This window comes from Scyliorhinus torazame, chromosome 11, assembly GCF_047496885.1.
Source record: "Scyliorhinus torazame isolate Kashiwa2021f chromosome 11, sScyTor2.1, whole genome shotgun sequence".
Classification (NCBI taxonomy): domain Eukaryota; kingdom Metazoa; phylum Chordata; class Chondrichthyes; order Carcharhiniformes; family Scyliorhinidae; genus Scyliorhinus; species Scyliorhinus torazame.
The window spans coordinates 28,299,015-28,317,984 of record NC_092717.1 but is presented as its reverse complement, the minus strand read 5'-3'; the positions used below and the strand labels follow the sequence as shown (position 1 = coordinate 28,317,984).

Here is an 18,970-nt window from a genome sequence, read left to right as displayed (position 1 = left end):
AAATCGCTGGCTTTGAAAGCAGACCAAGGTAGGCGAGCAGCACGGTTCAATTCCTGTACCAGCCTCCCTGAACAGGCGTTGGAATGTGGCGACTAGGGGCTTTTCACAGTAACTTCATTTGAAGCCTACTTGTGACAATAAGCGATTTTCATTTCATTTTCATTTCATTTCAATATTGAATTAAATGAAAATCGCTTATTGTCACAAGTAGGCCCCAACCCATTGCATGATCCATCTGTCATGATCCCTAAGACATGGAAGAGACCTTAAATGGTATGGATCAAACCGTACCTTTTTGCTTATTTCAAAAGCGACATTTGTTGAGCCAAGAGATGGTTACAGGTCACATTATGCACAAGTTGGCTAGAGTTTCAGGAAATTCCCAAGAGAAATGAGAGTAGAAACTAAATAGCTCAATCCTCGTCCTTGTGAAATCTCATATCTCTCATGTGAGAACACATTACAGTCAGCAAAACCAGGGGGCAGCAGACAATCTGGCTCCCCAGCCTGGTCACATAACAAAGGGAGCCATCAAAACTTGTTATACCTGCAGAGCGCTAATAGACATTACCTATCTCCGAAGGTGAACAATGGATTTGGGCCAGAGACACGGAAACGGCTCGTTAGTCTGCACCTGACTCATTAACGGGCATCATTACATGACCTCCGCTTCTGGCCTTTGGAAAGTTTTAATATTACATTTCTTGACTCACAACTCGGTCTGCTGTTTACCCTCCAACCTACAAGCAGCAAAGCAGGACTCCAGGCTGACCAACAGCCTGCATCAAGTCGAAGCGTCCTCAAAGCCTGTTCCTCTGGAAGATTCCTGCCATTGCCTGCTGAACAGACCAAGTGTCTGCTTACAAATGTCATCTTGCTGCATCACCATCAACTTTAAAGGAATTCTGCAAAAGCTGCTTTGTGCCCATGTTAGCCCCTTCCATGAAGGAATCCTCACTGGATTCTGATTTTCTGGACTCTGGTGATCACGTGAACTGATTGTCATGATATCCAGGTCAGCATGTCATGGTGCAATCACACACACACTGATGGACAGGCAGTTGGACCAACCAGCACACACATAACATCGCAGCCAATCACCAGTGAGAGCACACGCACTATAAAACAGGGAACACCACAGACATAGACCATGTGCTGAGTGCCTCACTAAGATAGTGATAGGGCTGGGTCCACAGGTTAGCTGGTGAAGCACGTACCCAAGCCAGTAGTTAGTTGTTACCGTTGATTAGACAATAAACAGTGTTGTACCATCTACAGCCGTGTTGGATCATTTGTGCATCAGAACACCCAACATGACACTGATCCATATGTGTGGCTCTTTTTCTTTTAAGTTATTCCTCATAAAGATTCCTATTTCCCAACTTCTTATTATGTGTGTGTGTGTGTGTGTGAAGTTGTGACCAGTCCCCAGGTTTGAATGTATGAGTAAACAATGTTTCTGTTTTAACTCTAACGAGAGTTTACTGCGAGTCACTTTAAAACTTGACCTCACAGACCAGAGGGTTTGGTGAAACACGCCACAGCTTATTTCAAAAATTAAAACACCTCTGCTTATGGACAGGTGGCGAGAAAAATAAAGGAGTTCAGGGTTGTCTCTCTCGCCTGCCCGTAACACCTTGCTGTTCTGATCTGATGTCGGCGAAGGCCCAGCTCGGAGGAGTCTGGGAGACCAGTTTTTCCCTGTTCTTCCTGCAAGTGGCTGAATTCTGCTGAGTGAGCAGATCACACAGCTCCACAAGTGGACACAGCAGGCCACCTCCGAGGCAGCTCCTCACACTCAGACTCCAACCCTACTACACTCACACTGGCCCCACTCAGGCTGATAGGATTCATAAGTATCCCTGTATCAAGTGTTTATGGTTTCAAGGTTCTGATAGATATTCTCTCCTTCTATGCATAATAACCGATCGGTTTGCTGGTCTGTAAAGGTATTAGGTTTGAATTTAAGAAAATTGAAAAGGTGAAGAGGCCGCTCGCTATAACCTCAATAGAAGAGGGTAAACTCTGAGCAATCCCCAAGCAACTCCTCGTCTTACCTCACTCCAAGGCATGTGTACCCCTCAAGGAGCTCTGGCTGCTTGAGAACATTGCCGTATGGGCAGCACGGTAGCACAAGTGGCCAGCACTGTGGCTTCACAGCGTCAGGGTCCCAGGTTCGATTCCCTGCTGGGACACTGTCTGTGCGGAGTCTGCACGTTCTCCCCGTGTGTGCGTGGGTTTCCTCCGGGTGCTCCGGCTTCCTCCCACAGTCCAAAGACGTGCAGGTTAGGTGGATTGGCCATGATAAATTGCCCTCAGTGTCCAAAAAGGGTAGGAGGGGTTATTGGGTTACGGGGATAGGGTGGAAGTGAGGGCTTAAGTGGGTCGGTGCAGACTCGATGGGCCAAATGGCCTCCTTCTGCACTGTATGTTCAGCCACAGAATGTTTCCAAGAATGCAAAATAGGAGCGAGATTTTAGGAAGTTTTTAAAGCCATTTTTGTTCTCCTATGTGGAAAACCATGTTGCCTGTTCTCTGATATACCTTTCTGAATCCTTAATCACGAGAACAAAAGCTCAACAGCATTCCTATATGTTCTGAGATAGTCCTTCTGTCTTGGACTCTTGGCGTGGGACTTGGTTCTGAGGACGACTGGAGGTACACTCTGGTCTCTGCTTAATATTTGTTCATTAACAGCTGGCTGAACAGGTTAGAGTAGGCACATTGTTCGTAGGCATGATTCCAACCACTCCAGAGAGAGAGAGAGAGTCTAACACATGACTGACTGATGTCAGTGCTACATCATCATCTATGTCATACATTAGAATATCCCATCTGTTAACCCTTTACACTACACATTCAAAAGATGCTACACCTTTTCCAAGTTAGATTTGCATTCTGTGGTTGCTATGCAAACAATGCTCCCGAGGGGCCAAACTCATAACCTTCAATTTGTCCATTTAAATGGCAGAAACATCTGGAAAAGCTATAATAATAGTGACGTTCCATATTCATGTGATATTCCCTTGTCTCAATTTCAATGCCGACATTACAATAGCAACCAGGGGAATGTTTTATAAATGCACGCGCCAGCATCAGCAACAGCAGTCATTTTGAGGCCATTATGTTACAACCCACCACATGCATGGTTAGGCAGCAAAACCAAAGGCGGCACGGTAGCACAGTGGTCAGCACTGTTGCTTCACAGCTCCAGGGTCCCAGGTTCGATTCCCGGGTTGCGGCGCTATCTGTGCGGAGCCTGCACGTCCTCCCCGTGTCTGCGTGGGTTTCCTCCGGGTGCTCCGGTTTCCCCCACAGTCCAAAGGTGTGCAGGTTAGGTGTATCGGCCATGCTAAATTGCCCTTAGTGTCCAAAAAGGGTGGATGGGGTTACGGGGATAGGGTGGAGGTGTGGGTTTAGTTGAGGTGCTCTTTCCAAGGATTGGCGCAGACTCGATGGGCCGAATGGCCCCATTCTGCACTGTAAATTCTATGATCAAAGTATTGTAGCATGACTAAAGAGCTGGTAATTGACTTCAGGAAGCAAAGTACTGTACACACCCCTGTCAGCATCAAGGGGGCCGAGGTGGAGATGGTTAGCAGTTTCAAATTCCTAGGGGTGCACATCTCCAAAAATCTGTCCTGGTCCACCCACGTCGACGCTACCACCAAGAAAGCATAACAGTGCCTATACTTCCTCAGGAAACTAAGGAAATTCGGCATGTCCACATTGACTCTTACTAACTTTTACAGATGCACCATAGAAAGCATCCTATCGGGCTGCATCACAGCCTGGTATGGCAACTGCTCGGCCCAGGGCCGCAAGAAACTTCAGAGAGTCGTGAACACCGCCCAGTCTATCACACGCATCTGCCTCCCATCCATTGACTCCATCTACACCTCCCGCTGCCTGGAGAAAACGGGCAGTATAATCAAAGATCCCTCCCACCCGGCTTACTCACTCTTCCAACTTCTTCCATCGGGCAGGAGATACAGAAGTCTGAGAACACGCACGAACAGACTCAAAAACAGCTTCTTCCCCACTGTCACCAGACTCCTAAATGACCCTCTTATGGACTGATTTCATTAACACTACACCCTGTATGCTTCATCCGATGCCGGTGCTTATGTAGTTACATTGTATATGTTGTGTTGCCCTATTATGTATTTTCTTTCATTCCCTTTTCTTCTCATGTACTTAATGATCTGTTGAGCTGCTCGCAGAAAAATACTTTTCACTGTACCTCGGTACACGTGACAATAAACAAATCCAATCCAATCCAATCCAATGTGCCCTCAGGGATCCAAATTAGGCGAACATAGTTTCCTTCCGAATAAAATCATACAAATGTGAGATTTATTCAGATGTCAATCTTATTGAAGTTCTTGAACTCAAGAATCTTTTGAAACCAGATTTGAACCGTTTTGGATTCCTGCAGTTTTCTGTTTATTTTCCGACGTTATGACCTGGTCACAGGGAGTAAATTGGGAAATCAGCACGGAGCACCCTCACGGAGCGCCGTATTTCAGAAGAGCAGTCCAAACTGACCAAAGTATCACTCAGTATTCAACTCCACTCCAGAACCACGAGCTGGTATCGAACTAGGGCCACCTGATGATTTTCTTGGCAATTCGGCCAGGTGCAGTATTCCCAACTGCGGTGAGCCAGCTATTGGCGTGCCTACTCCCAAGGCAGGGATGGAAAACAGAAGTCCATTGGTGGGCCTCCAAGACCCGCAGCTACAGGCCTGACTGCCAGCCAAAGGCCTCGTCGCTGTTGTTGGTGAACAGCGAAGAACGGTAGAAAGGATAAGACAAAAGTAATTTGGAGTGAGGAAGAACCAGTCATATCTACATCACCGATAAAAAGTGCTTCTGGCTCAACATCTCACCCAGATGACAACGCAGGACTCTCCTGCCTAGTGTGAGAGCATGGAGAATTGGATAACTCCCGAATATGGGTGTAGAAATTGCAATGCTTGATTAACCAGAGCCTGACCATTGTGATACAAGCTGCTTCATAGAATTTACAGTGCAGACGGAGGCCATTATGCTCACCACTATGCTACCGTGCTGCTACGTTAAATGTTACTAATGTATGCTGCTGAGTGGGCAGCACTTCCAGTAGAGGGCCACAATTCATCTGAGGCTGGCATAACTTAAAGCTGCCCTGAACTCCTTTAACAGGAGGCTGCAAACGTTGCTGGAACTGTTTGCAGAAGATGTTGTCGGCAGGACGAAGAATGAACATGGAGCCACAGGTCAGAGAGCAGGCTCCAAGATTCTCAGATGTAGCCTTGGAGAGTTCGATGCTTCAAGTAGACAAAAGGAGGTCCTCTATTGAGAAAGTGTCAGAAGGCCTTCCAGACAGACAGTCAAGGCAGTGGGGGCAGATAGCTAACGGCATCAATTTAATCAGTCTGGCCTCCAGGTTGTGGTCAGGAGGCAGTTTAATTAACTCACACAAATGATCAGTGAATGGATCTCCAATGTTATATCCTTGCAAATGGACAACTAATCCTACACATCACTCCATTCATATCTCCCCCCACCAACTCCCTCACTCACCTGTCTACATTCTCGATCAACCATGACGCATACCGAACATTCATTGCTTCACTTCCCCCTCACACACTTAGCATTGCTACAAGCCTCACACCCACATATTGCAGCTTCCACATACAGCTCGCTATTCAACTTTGACAGAAATATCAGCCAAATACATTGTACCGCACTCGCTGACAACACCAGCCAAACACATTGGGCGGAATTCTCTCCCCCCCACCCCCACCCCCCACACGCCGGGTGGGAGAATCGCCGGGGCGCCGCGCGAGTCCCGCCACGCCGCCCCGGCACCCGCACGCGATTTCCCCCCCCAACCGGCGCGGCGAGAATCACGGCTGGCCGCTGGGAGAATCGCCGCTCGCCCTCCAGCCCGGATGGGCCGAGCGGCCTGCCCAACACGACTGGTTCCCGCCGGCGCCGTCCACACCTGGTCGCTGCCGGCGGGAACAGCGCGGGAACGCTGGGGGACGGCCTGTGGGGGGGGGTTCCTGCACTGGAGGGGGGGGGGGGAAGAGGGCCTCAAAAGGGGTCTGGCCCGAGATCGGTGCTCACCGATCGGTGGGCCGGCATCTCTGAAGGAGGACCTCCTTTCCTCCGCTGCCCCGCAAGATTCATCCGACATCTTCTTGCGGGGCAACCGCTGGGAGGACAGCAACCGCGCATGCACGGGTTGGCACCGGCCAAGGCCGCCAAGGCCCGGCGTGTGTAAATGACGCGACGCCGCTCCTAGCCCCCCGGGGGCGGGAGAAAAAGGGGGCTGGGCGCGGGCTCAGAAGCCGGAGTGAAACACTCTGGTTTTCACTCCGGCGTCGGGACATAGTCTCCCGATGGGAGAATTGCGCCCATTGTACCACACTCGCTGACAACGTCAGCCAAACACATTGGGCGCGATTCTCCACTCCCGCGCCGAAGTGGCCGCGCCATCGTGAACGGCGTTGAGGTTCACGACGGCGCGAAACAGCCCCGATCCCGACCAATTCAGGGCCCGAAAATGGGCTAGGATCGGGGCCGCGAGAACCTCGGGGGGGGGCGCGCCGCGAAGGCAGCGTCGTCAACGCGCGACGCCCGAATGACGCGGCGCTGCGTCATAAATTGCGCGATCCGCGCACAGAGGACCCGGAGAAGAGAGGAGATGGCTGAGCCCCGAAGAGCCGCACCGAGGTTCCGGGACAGGGACCTGGACACCCTGGTGGATGAGGTGGAGCGTAGAAGGGACACCCTCTGCCCAAGACGTGGGCATCGCCAGCCATCCAGCGCGGTGAGGCGCGGCTGGCGGGAGGTGGGCACCGGAGTCAGTGCTGTGGGGCAGACCCCCAGGACGGGGAGCAGTGCCGCAAGAAGCTGCACGACCTTACCCGGGCTGCCAGGGTAAGTGCCATGAGGGTGCCCCCAGGCCCCCCCCCCCCCGGGAAGTGGGGTGGGGAGGGTGTCAGGGGGGGTTGGGAGCGTTGTGGGGGACTGGGGCATCAGGGGCAATGTTGGGAGGGTCAGGGGGGTTTGGGGGGGTCACAGTGCCCGACTATCTACTCGACCCACATGAGCCCCGGGACCCCCCTGGAGTGAACCCATGGCGTGCTGTCTCCTGAACCAGCAACAATGTTGTCAATATCTGCACGCCCTGATGATATCCGCCTAATGGTGACGCTTTATCCAACCCACCCCCCCTCCCCCCCAGGACAAGACAGCACACAACCAGCGTGAGCGCATGAGAACCGGAGGGGGTTCTCCGGTCCGGCACCACCTAACCGTTCCCGAGCAGAGGGCCCTGGACCTCGCTGGGGGATCCGCCACCCGGGAGGTCGCGCCATGCCAGGTCGGAGGCGCAGAAGCAAGTGAGAGAACCCTGCATGTCCTCCCCACCCCCAATCCGTCATCGTCCCCCTCACACTCTGGCCACTGCACCCTCGATCCCATCCCCCCTCACACTCTGGCCACTGCACCCCCGACCCCATCCCCCCTCACACTCTGGCCACTGCATCCCAGATCCCATCCCCCCTCACACTCTGGCCACTACACCCCCGATCCCATCCCCCCTCACACTCTGGCCTCTGCACCCCCGACCCCATCCCCCCTCACACTCTGGCCACTGCACCCCGATCCCACCCCCCCCTCACACTCTGGCCACTGCACCCCCGATCCCATCCCCCCTCACACTCTGGCCACTGCACCCCCCGATCCCATCCCCCCTCACACTCTGGCCACTGCACCCCCGATCCCACCCCCCCCTCACACTCTGGCCACTGCACCCCGATCCCATCCCCCTCACACTCTGGCCACTGCACCCCCGATCCCACCCCCCCCTCACACTCTGGCCACTGCACCCCGATCCCATCCCCCCTCACACTCTGGCCACTGCACCCCCGATCCCACCCCCCCCTCACACTCTGGCCACTGCACCCCCGATCCCACCCCCCCTCACACTCTGGCCACTGCACCCCCGATCCCATCCCCCCTCACACTCTGGCCACTGCACCCCCGATCCCATCCCCCCTCACACTCTGGGCACTGCACCCCCGATCCCATCCCCCCTCACACTCTGGCCACTGCACCCCCGATCCCACCCCCCCTCACACTCTGGCCACTGCACCCCCGATCCCACCCCCCCTCACACTCTGGCCACTGCACCCCCGATCCCACCCCCCCCTCACACTCTGGCCACTGCACCCCCGATCCCACCCCCCCCTCACACTCTGGCCACTGCACCCCCAATCCCCTCCCCCCTCACACTCTGGCCACTGCACGCCCGATCCCCTCCCCCCTCACACTCTGGCCACTGCACCCCCGATCCTCTCCGCCCTCACACTCTGGCCACTGCACCCCCGATCCCATCCCCCCTCACACTCTGGCCACTGTACCCCCGATCCCATCCCCCCTCACACTCTGGCCACTGCACCCCCGATCCCATCCCCCCTCACACTCTGGGCACTGCACGCCCGATCCCCTCCCCCCTCACACTCTGGCCACTGCACCCCCGATCCTCTCCGCCCTCACACTCTGGCCACTGCATCCCCAATTCCCTCCCCCCTCACACTCTGGCCACTGCACCCCCGATCCCACCCCCCCTCACACTCTGGCCACTGCACCCCCGATTCCATCCCCCCTCACACTCTGGCCACTGCACCCCCGATCCCATCCCCCCTCACACTCTGGGCACTGCACCCCCGATCCCACCCCCCTCACACTCTGGCCACTGCACCCCCGATCCCCTCCCCCCTCACACTCTGGGCACTGCACCCCCGATCCCATCCCCCCTCACACTCTGGCCACTGCACCCCCGATCCCATCCCCCCTCACACTCTGGGCACTGCACGCCCAATCCCCTCCCCCCCTCACACTCTGGCCACTGCACCCCCGATCCCATCCCCCCTCACACTCTGGGCACTGCACGCCCAATCCCCTCCCCCCCTCACACTCTGGGCACTGCACCCCCGATCCCATCCCCCCTCACAATCTGGCCACTGCACCCCCGATCCCATCCCCCCTCACACTCTGGCCACTGCACCCCCGATCCCATCCCCCCTCACACTCTGGGCACTGCACGCCCGATCCCCTCCCCCCCTCACACTCTGGCCACTGCACCCCCGATCCTCTCCGCCCTCACACTCTGGCCACTGCATCCCCAATTCCCTCCCCCCTCACACTCTGGCCACTGCACCCCCGATCCCACCCCCCCTCACACTCTGGCCACTGCACCCCCGATCCCATCCCCCCTCACACTCTGGCCACTGCACCCCCGATCCCATCCCCCCTCACACTCTGGGCACTGCACGCCCAATCCCCTCCCCCCCTCACACTCTGGCCACTGCACCCCCGATCCCATCCCCCCTCACAATCTGGCCACTGCACCCCCGATCCCATCCCCCCTCACACTCTGGCCACTGCACCCCCGATCCCATCCCCCCCTCACACTCTGGGCACTGCACGCCCGATCCCCTCCCCCCTCACACTCTGGCCACTGCACCCCCGATCCTCTCCGCCCTCACACTCTGGCCACTGCATCCCCAATTCCCTCCCCCCTCACACTCTGGCCACTGCACCCCCAATCCCATCCCCCCTCACACTCTGGCCACTGCATCCCCAATTCCCTCCCCCCTCACACTCTGGCCACTGCACCCCCGATCCCCTCCCCCCTCACACTCTGGCCACTGCATCCCCAATCCCCTCCCCCCCTCACAATCTGGCCACTGCACCCCCGATCCCATCCCCCCTCACACTCTGGGCACTGCACGCCCGATCCCCTCCCCCCTCACACTCTGGCCACTGCACCCCCGATCCCATCCCCCCTCACACTCTGGGCACTGCACGCCCAATCCCCTCCCCCCTCACACTCTGGGCACTGCACGCCCAATCCCCTCCCCCCTCACACTCTGGGCACTGCACCCCCGATCCCATCCCCCCTCACACTCTGGCCACTGCACCCCCGATCCCAACCCCCCTCACACTCTGGCCACTGCATCCCCAATTCCCTCCCCCCTCACACTCTGGCCACTGCACCCCCGATCCCATCCCCCCTCACACTCTGGCCACTGCACCCCCGATCCCATCTGCACCCCCGATCCCATCCCCCCTCACACTGTGCACCCACCACCACCATACACCCGGGCCACCGTGTCTAACGAACCCCGAATCTTTTATGTTCCCCAGGGCCGTCCGCCGAACCTTCAGGGACGTCTCGCCCACGAAGCAGCGCAACGCCGCCCACCGCAACTGCACCCAGGGACGCACGCCAGAGGTTGGCAGTTGGTCGGACAGGAGGGCAGACCTCACAATCTGGGACACAGGACCGGGACGCTGAGACCTCCGGGACAGACATTAGTGAGGGGCACAGGGTGGACAGTAATGCCAAAACCCACATCACGGCCACACACCCGCTGGATCGAACTCAAGCCGACATGGCCCGCATGGAGCTTGCGCCGGGCCATGAGGGGGACCAGCCCACACCAGACTTCCTGACGGATGATGACTTTAGCTTGCGGCACTGCTGTCTCCCACACCGTTCACCATCGCAGAGACACTCACCTCGGTTGGGCATATAAGTGATGAGGCTCCCGGGTCACAGTCTGGTGCGCACCCCCACAGCCGAGCCGGTACAGCAGGTGGAGTTTGGAGCAGCCGAGGGGCTGGATGGTCGGAGGGCAGCCCAGGCCCAGCAACCAGCTGCCACCCAGACGGTTCCCGGGTTCTTGGATGTAATTGACCCACCCGGACAACTGATGCGTGTGGACACCCAGGGACTGAGTAACGGGATGAGGGCCATCTTCCAGGACCTGCACACGCAGCTGGAGGAGTCTATCCGCGTCCAGGAGCAGGGAGTGGTGACGCTCATCGCAGCCACCCAGGCCAACACCGCACGGGTGGCGTCCGTGGTGGAGGCAATGGGTGAAACGGTTTCGGCCATGGGTCAGTTTCTGCAAGGCGTTGGGCTTCACGTGCACCCGTCATCCATGGCCCAGGAGAGGGCTGCCCTCTCACAGGTAGCCATGCGCCAGAGCCAACACGACATTGCCGCCGCTCTCCGGGCCCTGGCTGAGTCTCACCATGCCATGGCCCGGTCTCAGCAGGCGATGGCACAGTCCCCAGCAGTCGGTCGCGGAGAGTATTGACCGCCTGGCGTACGTGATGGATGGCGTCGCGCACTCACAGGCCGAGATCGCACAGACCTTGGCAGGAATGTGTCAGTCCCTGGGCCCCGTCTCGGCGAACATTCGGACCGTGGTCGATACCGCTGCAGGCCTCCAGGACTGGCAGCGCCAGGTGTCGGGGGTGCGACGGGGCGTGTCTCCGAGCGCATCTCCGTCCCACAGTGAGGCCCGGGGGCCACCGGGTTCCCCGAGGGAGGAGGTGGTTCTGGGGCCCATCCCGGCAGCTCCCATAGCTCCGCCAAGGGACGTCCCGGTACACTCGGCCTCCCCCCGTTCCGTCCCTGGCACATCTGGTGGGGAGCGGGCAGGTCAGGGTGGCACCACGCCATCCAGCACGCCCGCCCAGCAGCCTGGTCCATGAAGCCGGGCCGCCCCAGGAAACGTGTGCCGACGGGGAGCCATGTCGAAGGGCGTGATTCACAGCAGTCCACCTCCACTCCTGCTGTACCATCTGGGAACACACCTAGACGTAGTAAGGCAAAGTCGTTAGGCACATAAGAAGTTGGCACGGGTGCAGGGCACAGTCTAGTTGTAGTGGGTAGGGCACCTATGTTTACCACACGAATAAATGCACTGTTAAATCTGACTTGTAAGACTGTGTGCTATGTCCGGTGCCAGGGGGCTCGTGAGGGTGCCCAATTGGCGTAGTGGTATACGAGCCGTTCAAGGTCTGTTCCGGATGTGCTCACCCTTTCCCCTGCCCGCCCCCTATAATTGGACACCGTTGTCCTCGGTACAACCGACGCCAGCTACCCCACACGGGCATGTGGTGAAATATCCGTCACGAAGGCTGTGACCACCGGAGTGCATGGTTCAGCTATAGCCATGAGTCAGACCTCGGCTGGCGAATCTGAGCTCACAGCTCATCGCAGAGCGGGCTGTCATCATTCAACATGGCACTGATCACACCCGTTTACCCAATCATCAATGTTGTGCAATCCCGTAGTGCCGCAGTGGTAAGGTGATGTGGAATTGTTGCCGTGGACGCGGTGCGGGGGGTGGGGGGGGGGGGGGGGGGGGGGGGGGAGAGGTGTTGGGTGCTGTGTGGTGCCCGTGTACAGGAGTGACGGTGCAAGTGGCAGTGTTCAGCGAATCCCACCCCCACAGTGCGTGAACCGTGCGGCCACCAACGCGTCGCGTGCCCGCTGTCCGCGGCGGTGCCGTCGCGCAGCCTCCTGGGTGTAACGAGCAGCCGGGCAGTGTCTGCGTCCTGCGCCCCTCCCCCACCCTGATGCGCCCCATCATCCTCATCCTCTGCATCCTCCTCTTCCCCATCCCCCTCGTTTGCGTTGGCTCCGGTGCCGTCGGGTCCTCCCTCCGGCTCCTCCACCAGGTCATCTCCCCTCTGCATGGCAATGTTGTGCAGCGCACAGCAGACCACAACCATGCGACCGACCCTGTCGGGCCGGTACTGCAGGGCCCCTCCTGATCGGTCCAGACATCTGAACCTCATCTTCAGCAGCCCGAAGCACCGCTCCACCACACCCCTGGTTGCTGCATTGGCCTCGTTGTATAGGCTCTCCGCGTTGGTCTGAGGCCTCCGTATTGGCGTCAGCAGCCATGACCTCAATGGATAGCCCCTGTCGCCCAGCAACCAGCCCCTCAGCTGGTGGGGGCATCCATCGAACATTGCGGGGATGAACGACTGTGCCAGAATGTAGGCGCCATGCACACTGCCGGGGTCCTCTGCACACACGTGCATGATCTTCATGTGGGGGTCGCACACCACCTGAATGTTCATGGAGTATGCGCCCTTTCTGTTCATGAACACGTCCCTGCTGTCTGCAGGCGGGCGCATGGGGACGTGCACACCATCGATGACACCCTGGACTATCGGTATCCCGGCCACCTTGGCGAATTCACATGCCCGTGCTTACTGCTGTGCTCGGTCCTCGGGGAATTGAATGTACCTGTCCGCGATGGCGTACAAGGCGTCGGTGACGGCCCTGATGCACTTGTGGACTGATGCCTGTGATATCCCGGATAGGTCCCCGCTCAGCGCCTGGAAGGAACCGGTCGCATAGACGTTTAGGGCCACCGTCACCTTGACGGAGACTGGTATCGCGTGTCCTCCTCCCATTCCACGTGGTGCGAGGTGCGCCACGAGCTGGCATATATGTGCGACCGTCTCCCTGCTGAACCGTAGTCTCCTCCTGCATGTGATGTCCGGTAGGGCCTCGAACGACATTCTGTCACGGTACACCCTCGGCCTTGCTGGATGCCTGTGGCGCCCTGGCACCACCATCAGTGGATCCTCCTGCTCCACCTGCTCCTCCTCCTCCTGCTCCCCCCCCAAGCACTTCCTCTGCATTCCTCGCCGTCTGGCGGTCAATGTTCCCCTCTGCATCCCCTTGTACATTCAGGTCCTGAGCGCCTGCGGCCTGCGCGGCGACGACGGGCCACTCCGCGGCCATCCCCTCTGCTGCACCGGCGACCGCTGCATCTGCAGCCACTGTGGGCCGTCGGAGTCTACGCTGCCGGATGGCCACCTGCAGAGCTGCTGCTCCAACCACGGCAGTGAACATCGCTGTCTGGTTGGCATACATGGTGACCTGCAGGAGGTGGTGGGGGGCAGAGAATCGACATGTTACACGGAGGTTCTTCCACACCTCGCCAGCCGGGTTGCATGGGATACCTGTGTGCCCCGGTGGCCTGGTCGCGCTGCAGATACGCAGCCAGCCTTACACCTGGTCACTGTCTGCGCCCAACAGTCAGTTCACACCGTACTGCTCACCAGTGTGCCACTCTCCTGTGCCCATCAGCCACATGCACCCTGCGGCCGTGTCCCCGTCACCGTCCTGCCATATCAGGGCGGCTGACCTGTGGCATCCGCAGATGAACGATACCATCCACACTCTCCCTCGCCCCCCTCCCACCTGCACGCCGCTCCCTCACCCCCCCTCCCACCTTCACGCTCTCCCAACCCCCCCGCCACCTGCACACTCTCCCGCACCCTCCCCCCACCTTCACGCTCTCCCAACCCCCCCGCCACCTGCACACTCACCCGCACCCCCCCCTCCCACCTGCACCCTCTCCCACACCCCTCCCTCCCACCTGCTCGCTCTCCCACCCCCCCTCCCACCTGCACCCTCTCCCACACCCGCCCCCCTCCCACCTGCACCCCCCCCCCCCCTCCCACCTGCACACTCTCCCGCACCCCCCCTTTGGCCGCAGCCTTCTTGGGTAAGCCGACCCGGTCTCCAGGCGCTGCGCTACAGTCCGCTCACCTCCTCCCTGCTCAGCGTCAGCCAATCTGTTCCTGTGATGGCAAGACCATACAGGATAAACGTCGATGAATGTTTGGGAATAGTCAAATCAAAATTAATTACAGATTATGAAAGTCAACATTCTGGTACGAATACTAGGAACAGGCGTTTGGCCTAGAAAACTCTACCCGTTACCGTGGCAACCTCCTTTAGGCCGGCCATCCTCTTGCTGCTCTGTATGGAGATTATGGATCCTACATGTTTCACTCGCCCTGTTTGCATACTGTTCCCAGGCTCACTGAATCAGCTCCTTTGGAGGATGAAGCCCTCCATTCCCACACTTTGTAAATGAGGACCATAAGCACGTGAACACCACGTCCAAGTGCAGTCGCTCTGGTAGCCTACAGAAATCCTGTGTTGTTAAACTTCAGCCTGCTCTCTCCTGAATGTTTAGGCACCACACAACATCACTTCACATGTTCCAAGATTGCACAGTTTACACATGTAACTGAAAACAGCAATACCAGGGGTTAACACGGCAGCGAGAATTCTCCCATAATTAACCAACAGTTAATGTTCAAATGGCACACTGACAGCACGGTAGCATAGTGGTTAGCACATAGTGGTTTACAGCCCCAGGGTCCCAGGTTCGATTACCGGCTTGGGACACTGTCTGTGCGGAGTCTGCACGTTCTCCCCGTGTCTGCGTGGGTTTCCTCCGGGTGCTCCGGGTTCCTCCCACTGTCCAAAGATGTGCAGGGTAGGTGGATTGGCCATGATAAATTGCCCTTAGTGTCCAAAACTGCCCTTAGTGTTGGGTGGGGTTACTGGGGTATGGGGATAGGGTGGGGATGTGGGCTTGGGTAGGGTGCTCTTTCCAAGAGCCGGTGCAGACTCGATGGGCCGAATGGCCTCCTTCTGCACTGTAAATTCTATGATTTTATGAATTCCAGGCTTTAGGTTCCTTACATCAGTCGTGAATAGTACATCTCAAATTGTGAACTGGGTCAAATTCCACTATAACAAAATAGCTAATAGCACCCACCGTTAGTTAGATTTGTATATGGATGTTTAAGTTTGTAATGTTTTGGCAGCACGGTGACGCAGTGGTTAGCACAGCTGCCTAATGGCGCTGAGGTCCCAGGTTCGATCCCGGCTCTGGGTCACTGTCTGTGTGGAGTTTGCACATTCTCCCCGTGTTTGCATGGGTTTCGTCCCCACAACCCAAAGATGTGCAGGGATGTGCAGATGTGTGGCCACGCTAAATTGCCACTTAATTGGAAAAAGTTAATTGGGTACTCTTAAATTTATTTTTAAAATGGTTTGTAATTTTCAATAGTGTAACAAATTGACGAGGCGATAATGTCGCATTAAGAAAAAACAGGCATCTGCGTGAACAGGACAAGCAACTGTGCATCTCTGTAAGCAATCAGGATTGTGAAATTAACAGCGCAAGGGTGGAAAAAGCAGAAATTAGAGTGGGTGAAATTAATAGCAACTCCAACATGAGAGAAATAAAAAGCAATTCTCTTAAAAATTGGCAATAATTAAAACCTGAAGGAATGAGAATCCACATTTGCTAAATTTTCAGTGTCAACGAGGTTGCTTGGTAATTACGAACACTTCCCATGCAGTTGAAAGTGTGCTTACACCGAAGTGGACAAGGCATAACTTTCTGTACTGAGTTTTGTTTGTATCTGCCATGCAAATACAGCAATTTTGCTTCAGCCAATGCATTTCAACAGTGAGGCAGGCAGCAAGATGTCACTTTCGCAGAAGCTAACAATGGAGTGGTGCCGTTGCCCCCCCCCCCCCCCCCCCAGCAAAAGTGGATGTGCCATTAGAACGATTATCCTCACCTTCATTTTGATAGAAATATCTGGGCCACTATGAATTGTTGCACTTGGTCCTGAACAGAATCCAAGTGATGTTTCAAACTGTCTCCCTGCCAGCTGTAAGTCTAGCTCTCACTTTTCTCACTTGTGAAAAAAGTTGCTGCTCCCCTTCAGTAAACTAAATGAACAAGGGAGTTGATTGCAATTTGCAACTTCCATGCAAATCTTTCTCGGGTTTCTGCGGAGCAAAGCCCCAGCAATTACAAACACCAGTGCGTCAATGAACAAAGGAAAGAGCTTGCATTTACAAAGTGCAGCCTTGGGTACATCACAGCGAATACAATGGGCACGATTTCTGGTCCGCCAGCCGCGTGTTTCTCAGCAGCACCCCGTTCACTGGCGGCAGGATTCTATCTTCCCGTCGCTTGTCAATGGGCTTTCCCACTGAAACCACTCCACGCCACCGTGGAACTCGCTAGCGGGGGTGCCCTGCCACCGGGAAAAGTGAATCCCGATGACCAGGAAATTCCGGCCGATGCATTTTTACTGTTGAAATGTTGGGAAAAATATCGCCACTCAGGAGTTGAGTAAACATTCAGGCCCCACAGTTCTGTAGCAGCCCTCTTAGTTCCCTGCTATAACCTTGGCAAATCCCCAGAAGAAACAGTCACGTATGCCATTTCCCCAGGTCTTGTGGCACTGTGGGTGGTGTCCTCCCTCTCAGCCAGAAGCTCGAGTCTCCCCCAGGACTTAATAGCTGTAGCCATCTGGGATGGCCACTTGCAGAATACAAAATGGATGCTCACAATGAATGTAGGGAACTATGGACAATGCTAAGAAAGCAAGCAGGCACGGAACCTGTATGTATATTGAGAAGGGAGCTCCCAGCCAAGACTGAAACTGTAGGTCAACTAACATATTGATGGCCCATCTCCGGGAACAAAGGAAAGATACTCAAGTAACCGATCTGTCTCCAGAGCTCGCGGCGCCAGTTCCCCAAACCGAAAGCACAAACAAAGCCAGGCCAACGGCCACATCGGACCCACCCAGCCATCAGGGCACCCACTCCTTTATTGGTCAAGATCAATACGAGTGACCAAGATACGGTCCAATTAATTGGGGCCAAGTTTAAGGCCCGCCCAAAAACACGCGAAGCCCCTTTGGGTATAAGAAGGCCCCGAGAGAGAATCGCTCTCTTGGAATCGGCTCTCAAAGCGGAGAGACCTGTCCACCAGCTGCACCAGAAGCAAGTAAGTCCAAGGTCAACGCTCGCTACCAGACGGACGACCTTAGCTGTTTCCCCTCTACCACTTCGACCCCAACAGCCTCAGAACCGAACAACGGCCATTGTTCCTCTGACTGAGTGGGCGCCTGAAGCTAAGTATAGGCATTAGCGGTAGAGATAGTTTAGTTTGTAGTACTTTGCGCATGTGTCGATCTTACTGTGTATGTAAATAAATAGTATTGACTTTGAACTAACTAACTGGTGTATTGGCTCTTTGATCAGTATTCGGGTTTGAACCTTGTGGCGGTATCGAGCGATACCTGGCGACTCTAAAGTAAACATAATTAGGATTAAGGACGGCGACCATATTGACCGCCATATTTAGAACCAGAGAAACAGAGCAACAGAGCCAAGCAAGGCGCGTTCATAACGCGGTCAAACAGGTTGAGTGTCAACAAGCAAATCCTTCGAACACGCCAATGGCTGGCAATGAGAGCAGGAGAAGCTCCCCGTGGTCAGTCACGGTTTATGTTGAGTGGCGCCCCTCAACCTATAAGGCCCTGGCGACAGCCTAGCGAACTGTTCCAGCAATTACTAGCAATGGGAACAAAGGTCTGCCTTAGGGCACCACTAGGTGTGGGAAGAGAGCCATTTCCCCAGGGTTTGGCTAATTCCCCTCCAGAATTACAGTGAGAGAGGAGTTGAACCTGCGGAAAATTAGGGCCCTGGTTTGGAAAGGCGATGGAAATTTAACGGGGGATAGTTGCCGATTGAAATTAAATACTCCAGGGTCATTATAATACATTACCGTTTGGTGGAAGGGAGAAGAAACAAATAATGATAGAGGGTGACAGAATTGAAAAGTCAGGGGCACAGCTATGAGGGGTAGACTATAGCAAATGCAGCAGAAAGCCTAAGTGGAAATGCATCATTCATCTTAGTCAGTGACATCTTTTATGTTTGCTTTCTTTACCCACCACCAAACAAATCCTTCTCTTGGCTCCCAAAAACCTAAAGAATCCATAGGGTTAACCTGGAAATGCAATTCAACCGCTCTCCATCAAACAATCTTTTCACATAACACCACTGCACTAGGAAATGTGTTTTCGTTAATGTCAAAACCAAGGAGACAACAACAAAAGGCTATAATAAATTCATAGCAACTTTCACACGAATCCCAAACACATCTGAATATGAAAGGCAAATTACTTGCGCATATTTCATGTGCCAAAGTTGGCCAGCATCACCTATTCACTGCTGCTGCTTGGCGACATCCAGTGATGTGAGCACAAGAAACGTTCAGTAGGAAACGAGAAATCATAATTGGCAACAAAATATATCTTAAAAATTTATTGCTGCATTTCTTCACAACTCCCCCCCCCCCCCCCCCCCCCCCCCCCGCCAACCCTCCCCCGCCGCCAATTCTGACAGTTTCCAGGGCGGCATGTGGCGCAGTGGATAGCACTGGGACTGCGGCGCTGAGGACCCGGGTTCGAAT

At 55.7% G+C, this 18,970-nt stretch overlaps 1 protein-coding gene across 6 annotated transcripts in view; it reads right to left on the bottom strand.

Moving 5' to 3' along the window:
• Positions 1–18,970, bottom strand: part of LOC140385197 (neurocalcin-delta) — a 382,792-nt gene that overhangs the window by 190,986 nt on the left and 172,836 nt on the right. The gene's annotated exons all lie outside the window — the stretch shown is intronic.